This window comes from Jaculus jaculus, chromosome 9, assembly GCF_020740685.1.
Source record: "Jaculus jaculus isolate mJacJac1 chromosome 9, mJacJac1.mat.Y.cur, whole genome shotgun sequence".
NCBI lineage: Eukaryota > Metazoa > Chordata > Mammalia > Rodentia > Dipodidae > Jaculus > Jaculus jaculus.
This window is the reverse complement of record NC_059110.1, coordinates 59,976,359-59,992,270: the sequence shown is the minus strand read 5'-3', so window position 1 is coordinate 59,992,270 and position 15,912 is coordinate 59,976,359.

Sequence of the window (15,912 nt, the reverse complement as noted above, 5' to 3'; positions counted from 1 at the left end):
TTGATTCTATCCTGCTAAACTTGGAGCTTGGTCTTATGATTTTGTTTGCCAATTGAATGTGAAAAGATGTAACTTAAAAAAACTTTAAATGTCCTTGTGTGGTTTGCCCTGCTACTCTTCCTGAGTTGGTTCCAGAATGGAAACACAGAGCTCAAACTTGAACCCATGCCCAGATAGCATACTGCTGACACATTATCCAGGAAATAAGTCTTATTTAAGCCCCTGTGAGTTTGAAATTACTTGCTGGCATAGCACAACAGATCAATATAACTTCAAGCACTTGTAGTGTACTATTCAATAATCTCCCAGGATCTTATTTACCAAACCTAGTTGCCAGGCTTTGCCGGTGGGGGCAGGTAGTGCTGAGGGAAGGACCAGGCCTGCTGGTAAGGGCCAATAGTAAACTGTGACTATTGAAATGGTAATTTCAACTCCTGCGTGGAAGTGGCAGGCAAGAAGCCATTAGGTGTCTTGCTGAGTCATAGCTGGCCAGAGACAGGTCACCAAATTTTAGCTAGGCTCAGGAAGTTCCACTAGGCCTCATGCCTGGGCCTTTCATGGCCCAACACCTAGTATATTACCAAATCTGTCTTATAATATGCAATTACACATGACCCATTGCATTATTGAATGTTCTATTTCACATCTTGAAAAATTTAACCTTCATGGCATCTTCATATTTTAAAGTTGTATTTCATTCAACTCTACCTGTTTTTGTGCCTGATATAGGAATTAAACTGATATATTGGTTAGAAAGCAAACAACAGACTTTGCCTAAAAGCACTGTTATGACTTAGGCTTTATTGTGTAAGAACATACATGTTTGCCTACTGAAGTAGCTCTTCTGGCTAGTAGAATGACTCTTAACTTTGAGACTCAGTATTTATCACCATCTTAAAATGGCACTTTAATTCACTTAACCAACAGTGATTTGATTGGTAAATGGTTTGAATAACAATGTCTGTGTTGCAAGATGCTATGAAAAATACATGGTTACTATATCAGAGATTAAAAAAAATATCTCCAACTGCATGATTTAGATGACCTGTATGATATAAAAGATCATCACTACATTACTACCAACTTTTTATAAAATTACTATAACATGTTATATAAAAATTCAACTGAATCCAAGCTTTTGAGAAGATAGTAAGAGATTAGAAGAAAAGAGAATAGAGGACAAAGTAGAAGAGAGAAGAGAGAGGAAGACAGGAGCCATTAGGAACAACTGTCAGATTGACATGGCTTCATCAAAAATGAAAAGCAAGGTTGTCAACTTGTGATTAACACAATGATGGGATTCATAAAAAATGTATCAGTTTCTACTGTTCAAGTTACAAGGCATGCCTTCACAATGTCGTTATAATGATCTAGTTTTCTTTGAGGGATTAACCTAGTAGAATATTATTTCTGTGACTATCTACTTTTATCAGGAATAAAGTTTGTTTATCATAATCCATGGAAAAAAAAGAATTTTGTATCAAAACAGCCTAGAACAAATGCATCAAATTCAGTATGCTCAAACAAGTCCACTTTCCATAAAACAAAGGTAGTCAAAAGCATGACTTTTATACATGTGTATGTACCTACTATTATATTATAAACAACAACAAGGACAAAAAAGTTAAAAAAAAAGACTTTCCCAAAAATTTTGAAAAATATTTTATTTATTTATTTGCAAGCAGAGAGAAAGAAAGGGTATGCTTGGGCCCACAGCCACTGCAAATGAACTCTAGATGCACGTGCCATTGTAAGCATTTTGCTTAACCTGAGTACTAGAGAATTGAACCAGGGAGGTTCGGCTTTACAAGCAAGTGCCTTAACCTGAACAATCTCTCCAACCCCCTCTACAAAGTTTTGTTTGACTCATAATCAGTGTAATGACAAAGGTAGAACTTCTTGCACTTTAATTTAAAGGCCATCCCAGTAGTCCTCACCATCTGAAAAGAGAAGCTTCTCTATCCAGAAGTGAGAGTAACATTTATATATGAATATGAACATTAAGTGTAGTACATTCAGGGCAACTTGGAGAGAATAACATATGCATTTATCCAGACAAGAGCAGGCTTTATACCCCTAAGGCTCATGACCTCCCCTGCCTTAGGCTTTGGATTACATTTTCAGTACTATGCATGCAAACCCTCTCATAGAGAGGCCCTTCAGTCCAATTAAAGAGCAGTTGGTTTCCCCCAGAGAAGACATGCCACTGATGCACTCATTCAGTCATTTGTCCTATCTGGCCAAACTTGAGGTTTCCAGTGTCCACTGTTTTCACTGCTGATGACTTCTGTCTCCCATAAGGCTTCATATAGTGCAGCTTTTTTCCAGCTTTCAGTTGGCTGGGTGACAGGGAGGTTTTCTGCTCAGCACCATCTTGATTTCTCAGTGACTTTGCAGATCAGGTATGTGAAGTCTTCAGCAACAGGGTTTTACCATCTCTTTCTCATGGGAAACCAAGGGCCTTGCAATAGCCTATAATGTTTTGGAGGCAACAGGGACCTCCCTGGCCAAGAAATCACTGTATCCCATCTTTGGCACTGAAAAAAAATTTTTTTAACAATCTATGGCTTCTGTATGTGTCATTATTCAAGAAAGTCGCTTTTCACTTCTTATTCAAAATATCTTCAATTTTGACTGTCCCCCCACACCTTCTTTTATATAATCTCTTCCCCTGACCTTGCTTAGGCCTTTCTCCTCCCTGTAATCTATTCTACTTACATATATACAATACCATCCCCTTAAGACCTTCCCTCTCATCCATTCTTTATAGCCTTTTTCTAGCTTATGGGCCTCTACTGATGATTTTTTGTTCAGCTCACACACAAGTCTAAACATTTGCAGCTAGGATCCACATATGAGAGACTACATGTGATGTTTGACTTTCTGGGCCTAGGCTACCTCGCTTAGTAAATCATTTCCAGATCCATCCATTTCCATGCAAATTTCAAAATTTTATGTTTCTTTACCACTGAATAGAACTCCATTGTGTAAAGGTACCACATCTGTATTATCCATTCATCAGGGGATGGTCATCTAGGCTGGTTCCATTTCCTGGTTATTGTGAATAGAGTAGCAATAAACATGGTTGTGCAAATATCTCTGGGGTAGTGAGATGCGTCATTAGGATATATACCTAGGAGTACTATAGCTGGATCATATGGTAAACCTACTTTAAGCTGTTTCAAGAACCTCCACACTGATTTCCACAATGGCTATACCACATTACTTTCCCACTAACAGTGTAGAAGTATTCCCTTTTTGATTTTGATTTTTAAAAGAAGCATTTACTTGGGCAAGAAGGAAATGATAAGAAATAAATTCTGACTGGTGCATTCAAATTCAAATAGTGATTCAGAAATATATAAACATCATAATCCTTTCTTATTTCTGTTGTCAGATGGGCCATGATGTAGTTACCTTCTTGTTGCTGGGATAAAGCACCTGACCAAACCAGATGATTTGAGGAAAGCTTTTTGTTTGTTTAATTTAACTTTGACCTCCATGGTAGCAGGAATAGCATGGCATGAGCCAAGGCTGTCCATAAACTCTGCCATAGCATGTGGAAAACAGCAGCAGGAAACTAAGCTGAACTCTAGCAAGAGGGAGCTGGTTATAACATCCCAAATCCTTTCAGCAACACATCTGCTCTAGCAAGGTTTTACTACCTACACTGCCAAATACTCAAGACCAATCATTCAAAACACATGTATTTATACCACACATCTAATAAATATGACCATATTCTACCCATGGACCCCATAAACACATGACCATCCATATTATAAAATGCAATTCATTCAGTCTAACTTTCAAAGTCCCCATAGTTTTAATCAATCCCAGTACTGCTCAAACATACCAATAGGCTAAGGTCTTTGAGCTGTAAAATCAAAAACATGTAATGGGACAGAGTAAACACTGAAAAAGATGACATGTCAAAAAAAAATAAACCAAGGCCATATATATATATATATGTATATATATATATATGTATATGTATATGTATATGTATATGTATATGTATATGTATATGTATATATGTATATATGTATATATTTATGTATGGAGAGAGAGATAGACAGAGAGAGGGAGAGAGAGGGAGGAGAGAGAGAAAACATCGAATTCTATAGCTTCGTGTCTGACATCTGTAACCACTATCAGTGATGAAGTCTCTGAGATTTCACTTCTTCCCCTTTAGCTGGGCTGCTGATAGCCTGGTGAATAGTCAATCCTGAACCACACCAGCTGTTCCTGAATGCCCTGGCCTAAAAAGCCCTAGGTCTCTGGAAGCCATGGTTCATCCACATAACTCCATTGGGTCTCCATATGGAGACTCCAACAACACTTCCTCACATTTCCCAGTGCTCACATTAAAAAAAAAAAAAAAAAAAAAAAGCTGTATTGCAAATCAAATGACCCTTTCTTTCCTCCATTAATTTTTTTTTTAATTTATTAGATTTCTTTTCAGTAAATACAGGCAGTTTGGTACCATTATTTAGGCTCATCTGTGATCTACCCCCTCCCATTAGACCCTCCTTGTTAATGAAAATGGGTCGTGCATTGTGGAGTTAGCCCCCAGTTATTGGTATGATAAATATCTCTGCAAATCATGACCCAACATGTGACTCTGACATTCTTTCCGCCCCCTCTTCCGCAAAATTTCCCTGAGCCATGTTGGGTTCATTTTTGGTTTGCTTCAGTGCTGAGGTGTTGGGGGCCTCTGAGGCTCTGGCTCTCTGATTTGATAGGAGTTGATTTTTCTCTGCATTGATCTCCTTCCCCTTTGTGCTGGTATCTGGTTCACAGGAAAACATCACCCTTGCTTATTTCTCCAGTTATCCTTAGATTCAGTTGGGCCCCTTTTGAGGTATGTTGGGGCAGCTCTCTTCTTAGGATCTGCATCTATCTGGAAAAGAGAAGCAGATTCTCCAATGGAGAGTAAGTTAGCACCCGGAAAATTGAGATAACACTTACTTTTTTGATAGAGAGTATGGTAGATTTAGGCCCTCTTATACCCCGTGATTGATGGTAGCTTGATATTGTAGAGTGGGCTTGTGTTTGGGTATGGTTCTGACTTGTTTCCCAGCTCCAGCTATGGGTCTAGTACCACTGAGTGGATCACTTAGCCAAATCGAAAGCAATTGATTCCTCGCCATGGCTGTGTACCACTATTGCACTTGTGTGGGCATCACATCCACTTATTTGTTGCTAATTAGGTTAAACAATGTGTTGCTTGGACAGATCTTGGTCATTTCCCCCAGTCGCCTATATAGCGCCTTCTGGCACTAGACACGCTGACTGTCTGGGGACTGACTCTCTCCAGACTTCCAGCCATGTCAATCCATTTTATGTGTCAGCTGCGTATGGAGTCTTCAGCAATAGGGTCTTACCACTGGCCTTTGGTGGGTCATCAAGTACTCTGACAGAAGTCTGTCATTGGTTTGGGAAACCTTATAGGTTACTCTGATCAAAAGCTCATTGTGGATGGTAGGCCCAAGCTGGAAGTGGGGGTTACAGGTCAGTGTCCACTAAGAAATTGAGGAAAAAGATACCTAATATACCCGAGTTAGAGAGGAGAGAGACAGAGGGGAGAGGGGGAGAGGGAGGGAGGGAAGATGTAGGAGATTTAGGTCAGTTTTGATCCTACCCTCTCCAGTGTCTTGTGGTTCAGGTGTTTCCTGTAAGGGTCTAGTGAAGGTTCAGCCATTTGGTCTGTCTTTTAGGAAGTAGAATTTTATGGTATCATTGCCGTTTGGGTCCAGATTACTGTTTTCCACCCTTTGATTCCCTCCCCGCCCTCCCATCCATCTTATTGTCTAGTCCATGAGGTGCTTGCTGGGTATGTAAGGCATCTTGGGCAGATTCCGGTTAGGTGTTGCAGATGAATGAGACTATGTGTCGATTTTTTTTCTGTGCTTGGGTAAGTTCACTGAGAATGATCTGTTCCAGGTTCAACCATTTTTACTCAAATTTCTTTATGTCGTTTTTTCTTACTGCTGTATAGAATTCCATTGTGTAGATATAGCACTTCTTTGTTATCCATTCTTCTAATGATGGACATCTGGGTTGATTCCAGCTTTCAGCTATTACGAATTGAGCTGCTACAAACATGGTTGAGCAAATCTCTCTGGCTTTTGGTTTGGAGGTTTTAGGGTAGATGCCTAGTAAGGGTATAACTGGGTCTGTTGGTATTTCTATAGCCAGCTTTTTCAGGAGTCTCCATATAGCTTTCCAAAGTGGTTGTACCATCCTGCATTCCCACCAATAGTGAATGAGTGTCCCTGCTTCTCCACATCCTCGCCAGCATTTATTTTCAATTGACCTTTTGATGTTGGCTATCCTTATTGGGGTAAGGTGGAATCTCATAGTTGTTTTAATTTGCATTTCTCTGATGATTAGGGATGATGAACATCTTCTTAAGTGTGTGTTTGCCATTTGTATGTCTTCCTCTGTGAATTGTCTGTTTAATACTGTGCCCCATTTTGTGAGTGGGGTATTTGTCTTCTTATTGTTTAGAATTTTGAGTTCTTTGTAAATTCTAGAGATAAGGCCTCTATCAGTTGGATAACCTGCAAATATTTTCTCCCATTCTGTGGGTATTCTATTGGCTTTGCTTATTATATGCTTGTCTGTAAAGAGCCATGGTGAGGAATCAATTGCTCTTGATTTGGCTAACTGATCCACTCAGTGGTACTAGACCCTTAGCTGGAGCTGGGAAACAAGTCAGAACCATACCCAAATACAAGCCCACTCTACAATATCAAGCTACCATCAATCATGGGGTATAAGAGGGCCTACACCTATCAAACTGTCTATCAAAAAAGTAAGTGTTATCTCAATTTTCTGGGTGCTAACTCACTCTCCGTTGGAGAATCTGCTTCTCTTTTCCAGATAGATGCAGATCCTAAGAGAGCTGCCCCAACATACCTCAGAAGGGGCCCAACTGAAACTAAGGACAACTGGCGAAATAAGCAAGGGTGATGTTTTCCTGTGAACTGGATACCAGCACAAAGGGGAAGGAGATCAATTCAGAGAAAAATCAACTCCTACCAAATCAGAGAGCCAGAGCCTCAGAGGCCCCCAACACCTCAGCACTGAAGCAGACCAAAAATGAACCCAACATGGCTCAGGGAAATCTTGCGGAAGAGGGGGCGGAAAGAATGTCAGAGTTACATGTTGGGTCATGATTTTCAGAGACATTTATCATACTAATAACTGGGGGCTAACTCCACAATGCACGACCCATTTTCAATAATAAGGAGGGTCTAATGGGAGGGGGGTAGATCACAGATGAGCCTAAATAATGGTACCAAACTGCCTGTATTTACTGAAAAGAAAACTAATAAATTAAATTAAAAAAAAATAATAAAAAAATAATAAAAAAAAAAGAAACTCTTCAGCCTCATATGATCCCAATGGTTGAGTAACTGTTTAAGAACTTGAGCCACTGGGGTTTTATTCAGGAAGTCTTTTTCCATTCCTATATCATGGAAAGTACTTCCTAAATTTTCATCCAGTAGTTTTCGAGTTTCTAGTCTTATGTTGAGGTCTTTGATCCATTTGGATTTGAGTGTTGTGCATGGTGAAATGTGTGGATCAAGTTTTAGTTTCCTGCATGTGGTTATCCAGTTTGTCCAGCACCATTTGTTGAAGATGCTATCTTTTTTCCAGTCTATATTGTTAGGGCCTTTGTCGAATATCAAGTAGCTCTAGTTGCTTGACCCAAAATCCGGGTCTTCAAGTCTATTCCATTGGTCTATACTCCTGTTTTTATGTCAGTACCGTGCTGTTTTTATTACTATGGCTTTGTAATATAGCTTTATATCGGGTATGGTGATGCCACCAAAGGTATTTCTTTTGCTGAGGATATGTTTGGATATGCGAGGCCTTCTATCAAAATGATCATGTAGTTTTTATGTTTAAGCTTGTTTATGTGGTGTATTACATTGAATGATTTTCATATGTTGAATCACCCTTGTGTTCCTGCAATAAATCCCACTTGGTCAAGGTGGATACTGCTTTTGATGTGCTGTTGTATTCGGTTTGCGAGTATTTTGTTGAGGATCTTTGCATCTATGTTCATTAGGGAAATAGGCCGATAGTTTTCTTTTCTTGTGGCATCTCTGCCTGGTTTTGGGATTAGGGTGATACTAGGTTCATAGAAGGAGTTGGGTAGCTTTCCCTGTTCTTCAATTGTGTGGCACAGTTTTAGGAAGATTGGTTTGAGTTTTTCCATGAAGGTTTGATAAAATTTGGCTGGGAATACATCTGGTCCTGGATTCTTCTTTTTTGGGAGCTTTTGATTACTTTTTCAATCTTCATGAGTGTCATGGGTTCATTGAGGTGGTTGATCTGCTCTGAGTTTAGCTTTGGTAGATGATATGCATCCAGGAATTTATCCATCTCCTCCACATTTTCCAGTTTTTTGGAGCAGAGGTTTTTGAAATAAGTCCTGATGATTCTGCCAATTTCACTATGATCTGTTGTGATCTCTCCTTTTTCATTTTGAATTTTGTTAATTTGGAGCTGCTCCTTTTTTTGCTTGATCAAATTGGCAAGAGGTTGTCAATCTTGTTTATTTTTTCAAAGAACCAGATCTTTGTTTTGTCAATTGCCTTAATTGTTTCCTTGGTTTCCAATTCATTAATTTCTGCTCTTATTTTAATTATTTCTTTCATTCTGGAGCTCTTTGGGTTGGATTTTTCTTGTTTTTCCAATGCCTTTAGGTGGTTGGTTAGTCTATTGATTTGGGATCTTTCTGTCTTTTTTATGAAGGCATTATGTGACACAGGGGTTGCGGGGGGTGCACGGGGGCACGGGGCATGCCTGGGCACTCAGGGGCGCGCTCAGGAGGTGCGGGGGTGTGTGGGCCATGTTCGGTGGGGGGACGAGGGGTGCGCAGAGTGGGGGGGTGGGAGCTGCCGGGGCTGGAGGAGGCGCCGCGGGGTGCACGGGGTTCGGGGCGTGCTGGTTGCCCTGGGGCGCGTGGTGGTGGGGGCGTGGGGTGCGCTGGGGGGCGGTGCACAGTGGGGCGGCTAGGAGCACGGGGCATGTGGGGGGCGGGGCACTCGGGCGGCGTGGGGATGCAGGGTGCTCTGGACTCGCAGGGGTGGGAGGCAGGGGCAGGTCGTATGACGGGGTGCTGTGGGGCGCTCTGAATGCGCGGGGGGCGGGGCGTGCTGGGGGGCTCGAGGAGCGTGGGGGTGGGCACGGGGTCACGGGACGCTGTTGGGAGCTCGGGGCATGCCTGCCACGTGTGGATAGGGAGCGTGGGACGCACGTGGTGGGTTGGGGGGCGCAGTGTGCTGGGGGGTCTCGAGGCGCGCGGGGTTGGGGCTTGGGGGTCTCGGGATGCGTGGGGGGGCACGGGGCACACCTGGGTGCCCGGGGTGTGGGGCTCTCACTGCGCGCCTGCCGCGTGTGGATAGGAAGCGTGGGGTGCGCGGGGGGAGGGGAGCTCAAGGCCTGCAGGGATGGGGCGTCAGGGTCTCAGGGCGTGCGGGGGTTTGGGGGGCACGCCTGAGTGCCCGGGGCGTGGGACGCCACTTGGTGCTCGGGGCGCCCCTGCTGCGTGTGGATATGGAGCATGGGGCACGCGGGTCGCGGTGGGTGGGGTGGCGCGGCGTGGGTGGCGTGTGTGCTTCCCTCTGTTACCCTAATCTGTGCCCTCCCTCTTGCAAAAAATTTCTAATTTCCCTTGAATACTTGCCTTTTTTTTCCTTGTTGTCTGTAGTGCAGCTAGGCAGTCGCCATCTTGACTGGAAGTCCTAATTTTTCTTCCATAGTGTTGGGCCTTGAGAGTCCCAAGCGTGAGACCTACTGGAACTTCTTGAGCCTAGCTAAAGTTTCGCGACCTGTCTCTGGCCAGCTAGGACGAAGCAAGACACCTAATGGCTTCTTGCCTGCTACTTCTGCATAGGAGTGTGGGAAAAAACCCCCACAGGGGGCCCCCCAAGCTCTGCCCGGATAAGGCGACACCCCAAATCACTCACGAGAAGCGGTCTTGATGCAAACTGCAAGAGGATTTTATTCCAAGCACGCTGGGGCCCACAGTCGTACACCTCATAGGAGTAGAGGACGGTAGAGCCCCGAATGCAGGAACAGGACAGTTTTTATAGGGTTTCTAACAAAGCCTGTGCATTAGACCAATCATTTTCTAATATTAGGAGCCCGCAGGGTGTTGGCCAGTCACTTTGTGCCACCCTATATTTTCTAAGCCAATTAGTTTAATTTGTTCAAGCCCCTCGTGGGCCAATCATTTTCTTATGACCTTGGTGGTCGGCATTTGCGCAGGTCCTTGGGTGGGAGTAGCAGAGTATGGTATCAGTCTCCTATGACCTTGGAGGTCAGCCTTTGAGCAATTCCTTAGGTGGGGGTAGCAGAGTATGGTATCAGCCTCCTATGACCTTGGTGGTCTGAGGCAGGCTGTTACAGCTTATGGTGCGAGCTACTGAGGCTTACAGTGTGGGCTATTAAGGCTTATAGTGTAAGGCTTATAGTGCAGGCTATTTACAGAAACCAAATAAGTGGTTCACTTCATTACTCCTTTCCCATCCTTGAGGGCTATCTCATGCCCTTTTACCTAGTTTTATATTAGGAGCGGGCTCTGTTATAGTGAGAAGAGGGATTCTTCACTTGCTTTCAACAGAGAGTAAAGCCTGGAGTTTGAAGTATGCAGGGAGCCCGCTTAAGCTCCCCTTGGAGCATGATAGTATTTCTTAGCTTCTGAATTCTTGGGCCTTTCATAACCTGCACTTGTTTGTCGACATCTCTTTGTTCCCTTTCACTTTCCTTTCACTTTTGGTTCACCGGAGGCTTTTGTATTTCTGAATGGGGCCTGGCAAGATGCATCTGCAACTTTTGCATTTGTGAATGGTTCATATGTCCCTAGTTGACGCACTGTGTGGTTTTTGACCTTTAGGTTTGTGCTTCTCTCTCCCTCTCTCTCTCTCTCTCCTTGGGCCTGTGAACGCAGGCCAGCTTTTTCTGCCATTATGGAACTTTTCCTGGATCTGTAAGAAGTTTATCTCAGCTAACCTGAAGCTATCTGATAAGTGGACTGAGATGAACCTGACCATGTGGATGTTAATCTTTTGGAACCTTTGTTTTGGAGGAATAGGCATGGACTTGGTGCTTGCAACTGAAGGTGTCTTCTGGAGTGGTAAGCCAAATTGTATACACTATTCTGACAAGAGTCTGAGAATGCTAAATGCAGACAGCATTAAACTTCAAGGCTTGGCTTATGAGATTTCTAAGGAAAAGGAAAGACTTCAGGGGCCTTTGTTGGAACTGGGATACTGGCATAAGTGCTGGCTGCGTCCTGCTGGCCAGGCCCAAAGAGTTTAATCAAGGTTAAATTTGTAATGGATTGATGTGCTCAGTTAGAGATATTGCACTGAAAGATTTAAGATTTTTTTGTTTGTTTGTTTTGGTTTTTTGAGGTAGGGTTTCACTCTAGCCCAGGCTGACCTGGCATTCCCTATGGAGTCTCAGGGTGGCCTAAAACTCATGGTAATCCTCCTACCTCCACCTCGTGAGTGCTGGGATTAAAGGTGTGCACCACAATGCCAGGGTGAGATTTAAGATTTTAAGCTAATAAACCTCAAGCAAGTTAAAATTACAGGCACTGAGACTAATTTTAGGTTATGGAGGTTCAATTTACATTGTTTTTGTCTCTCCTTGCTATGCCTTATACCAGTTTAAAATGTTTACTCTGTACCTTTATATGTTAGAAGTGTTTAACTTGTTTAATTTTACAGATCTTAATGTCTTAAATTGGTCAAGACTGTGGGGACCTTTAAAATTAAACTGAATACAATTTATATATAATGGTGATGGTTATAAATTTATTGGGAAAGAGGGACAAAATGTGGTAATTTAAATAGATGGCCTCTCTCCTGGTGGCTTGTGCCAGGCCCTCCCCTACTGGGAGTAGGCAGGCAGTCTACCTCCTGAGAGACTGCCACATGGCTCCCTTGGAACTGACCCAGGTGGGGACAGGGGAGAAGCCTGCCTTCTCATGGTGACTGGGCTCACTGATATTTTTCTTTCAGTTGATACCTTATCCTAAAATGCTGGACATCAGCACATGCTGGGAAAAAAATCTAAACATGCAATTAGCCATATGCTTCAATGCTTTTCCACCCTTGGAATACCTGACCAAATTAACACAGATAATGGCTCCTGCTTCATAAGCAAGGCCTTTGTAGATTTTCTCCAGACATGGAAAATCTCACATTCCACAGGCATCCCATACAACCCCCAAAGCCAAGCTATCATTGAAAGATATAATCAGACTCTCAAGTCTCAATTACAAAAACAAAAGGGGGAATCCGTACGCCCACATGACCAACTAAAAAGGGCATTATTTACCCTAAATATTTTAAATTTTTTCTAACAATTTATAATGTGTGATGGTTATAAATCTATTGGGCTCCAGGGGCGGGATGTGGTAATTTACATAAATGGCCCCCAATATATTCAATTGTTTATTTGCTTGTAGTCTACATTCTACAGCCACATGGCTGGAGTCAGTGCCACTGTGTGGATCTTAAGGTGTGATGGTGGGATTCAGATTTCAATCTAAAGATATGCAAAGTGTGCCTAGCAGGAGTTCCTGAAATGTTCTGTGGCTTTTGGCTTTAGGCTTGTACTTTTAATGTCTAACTATCCTACATACTCACAGCTTTAAAGTAGCTCCTGGGGAAGTTCAAACTGTGTATCCCTTTAAGATCTTGGGTTTGATCTTTACCCTAGATACAGTTTCACCTGTTAGACGCTCTGTATACTGGGGTTGAAAGTTAGAATTCGTTTGGAGTGTCATGTAGATTTTCAATGGATTTGCGTTACTTCTAAAAAATATGACAGTCAACAGCATTGTGAAAATGCATTTAAGAGATATCTGACATAATGACCCAGATACCTCCAATAAAACTGTGGTGGATTGAGTTATATATCCTCCATAAATTCATGTGTTTTGAATGCTTGGTTAACAGTTAATTCCAATTTGAGAGATGAAGCCTTGTTTAAAGAGGTGTATTTTTGTGGGTGGACTAATGAGTGCGATAACTAGCCTTCCCCTTTCTAGAGTTCTGCTTACTCTCCTGTTACTATTTCCTAACTACCGTGGCAGAGGTCATGTTCATGTTCTTCTTTCTCATGTAATACTCAACCTGCCATCATGATACTTCCACTAAAGACTGTAAGTCAAATTTTTAAAAGAATCTTTCCCCTCCCTTCATCTGTTATTTGTTTGATGCTTTATTTCAGCAACCAGAAGATAACTACAACAGAAATTCAGTACCAGTAGAGTACAGTCATTACTGCTAGAAATCTAACCTGTGGCTTTGGACTTTTGGACCTGATTTATGGGAAAAACGTGGAAGAATTTGAAACCTTGGTTTAAGAAACACCTGACAATGATGTATACAGAATTTGAAGGTCCATTCTGGTTACAGTTGAAGGTCATAAATGCATAAAGAACTGTGTAGACTTGGATTGTAAAGAGGAGAAAGAGCTTTGTCTGAGCAAGGATAGACAGTTGAATATTTAGGGGTTCTGTGAACTTAAACAGAGGTGAATTTAGAAAAAACTGGACTTATATGAGCAGATAGAATTGGCACAGAAAGAAATGAAAGTTTTGGCTGAAGGCAAGAGCTCAGTTCAGTTCAACTGAAATTGTTTGAGATGTTACCAACACAGAACTCTAGAAAGGGGAGGTATCTGGGTCACTGTAAATTAGAGAATAATTTCATGTCAATTTAGCTACAATTTCCAGTCAGATAACTGGAAAATTGGAGGCCCATGACAGCTTCATTTGGCCATCCATCCACCCTCCTTTTACCTACCCTAAAATATGTGCATTGACTGAGTACAGCGATTTTCATTTAAGACTAAGGGATTGAACACAAAGATAAATAGGTACTCAAAATGTTCTTCAGAGATCCAAGTTAGTTCATCTTCATATCCCACATTAGAGGAACTGTGTTTCTTTCCCATAGAATCATTTAATGTAAATATTTACTCACTCTTAGGCATTGTGTTAATGTTCATGAGCAGAACAGGCTGTGCTAGTGGATGATGTTCAATGTAAATGGAATGCAGTAAGATAAAAGAAAGAAATGCACCATCATTAAACTAGTGGGGAAAAGATTTCACTCCTAGCTGGAAAAATAAAAAAAATTTACAGAGTAGCACTCCTCTTCACTACATACAATGAACATGATCTTTCCTTCTGAATTTTGTCAATGCAGTTGTATTTCCATCAATTCATGTTACTCTTCACTAATAGTTATAAAACACACAACATCAAATAAAAACCCTCAGAGACAGTGTGAATACACAACTTCAATTATGCAATTATGTTGTTTTTTTTTTTTCTGAGAATGCTCAGTGTTTTAAACTTATCTAAACATATTCACACTTTTTATAACCTCCTTCTGTAATAGCAGCCTGCCTGTTACAAGTTTTGGCCAAAAGGAGATAAGAAAGATGAAGCAGTGTCTGCCCTAAAGCTGCTTTTCATGCAATTCATGAGCTGTTACTAACCCATGCAAAGCAAACAGTAGGTAAATCAATGTGCACTAGGTATGTTGGGATACCAGACTATCTCAGGCTTTGGAATTACAAGACATTCAAAGTTCTGGGTCATTGAAATTTCCTAGTGTCTGGTTTCATTTAGGGTTTTATTCAGGAAAACAGGGATGATTAAGTTATAGCTTTACTCCTTGGGAAACTAAAGATCTAAAGGGTAAAAGAACATCTGAAAAGGCTTTCATTTTTTCATTAAGATGTGGTCAATGTTATAAAAGACAAGCACAGGAACATAAGACAGGGGACTTTATGTAGGAAAAATGATGTGGAGGCAGGGAATTATTACCTTGGAAGTATGAATGTGAGCTAATTGAGTAAGAGGTACTCAAAAGAAAGAGGAAAATGCCAAGTAAAAAGACTTAGGAGCAAGTGGTGGAACAACTTTTGTGGTTCCTGCAGGCTAGAGTTTTATGTGCATTAGGCAGAGGCCAAAGATAAGATATGCACTTGAGGGAAAGTACAACTGATGAGTAGCAACAGGAAGTGGACACTGATTTGCAGGGAAATATGACAGAACAGTACTGGTACTCAGTATTCAAACAGGAAGAAATCAAGGCACCAACTAAACCATGGGCCAGTGTAAACAGAACTGAGAAGAGACAAAGAGCACAAAATGCTAGGGCTAAGAACTGCTGGCAAATCATGCTTCTCAGTGTAACTTTGCCACCTAGAATTACTGGCTGGGGTAGGTCATATAACTAGTTTTGGATCTTCAATGTGCAAACATCAGAAACAACAACATTTGGGGCTGGAATTATTACTCAATGGTTAAGGTACTTACCCGAAAAGTCTAACAAACATCAGGAATTCCTGATGGGGATGGGCAACTAGTGGTACTCATGACAGAATTGACAATTGTAGGTGCTGAAAAATATTGACTCATATTTTAGATTTTAAGGTGGGTACAAGCTGTGATAAACATACTAGACCTAAAAGGCATTGAAATGCATTAACTTAATGAATAAACCTTGATGTATTGCTTTGTGAACAATTATTTATCAGATGAAGAAAATATTCCTCCCCCTCCCTAGTATTCTTCCTGGAGCCTTCTCAGTTGTCTCCAAGGTTTTCCTTGGGAGCTAATTGTAGCCTGAGATTAGTCCACTTAAAGTCTAATTTTGTCTACTGTGATAGTTTTCTCTAAAATCATGTGTTGTAGTTGTTGAACAATTTGAATCCCACTGTACATATGAACACTGTTTGACTCTTATAGCTAATATGGTTATGTTAGATGCCTCATTTGTTTGATGGTAAAGATTATGTGCTGAGATATAGTGAGTGTCAGATTTGTGGAGATATATTGCTCATGCTCATTTGTGTGCC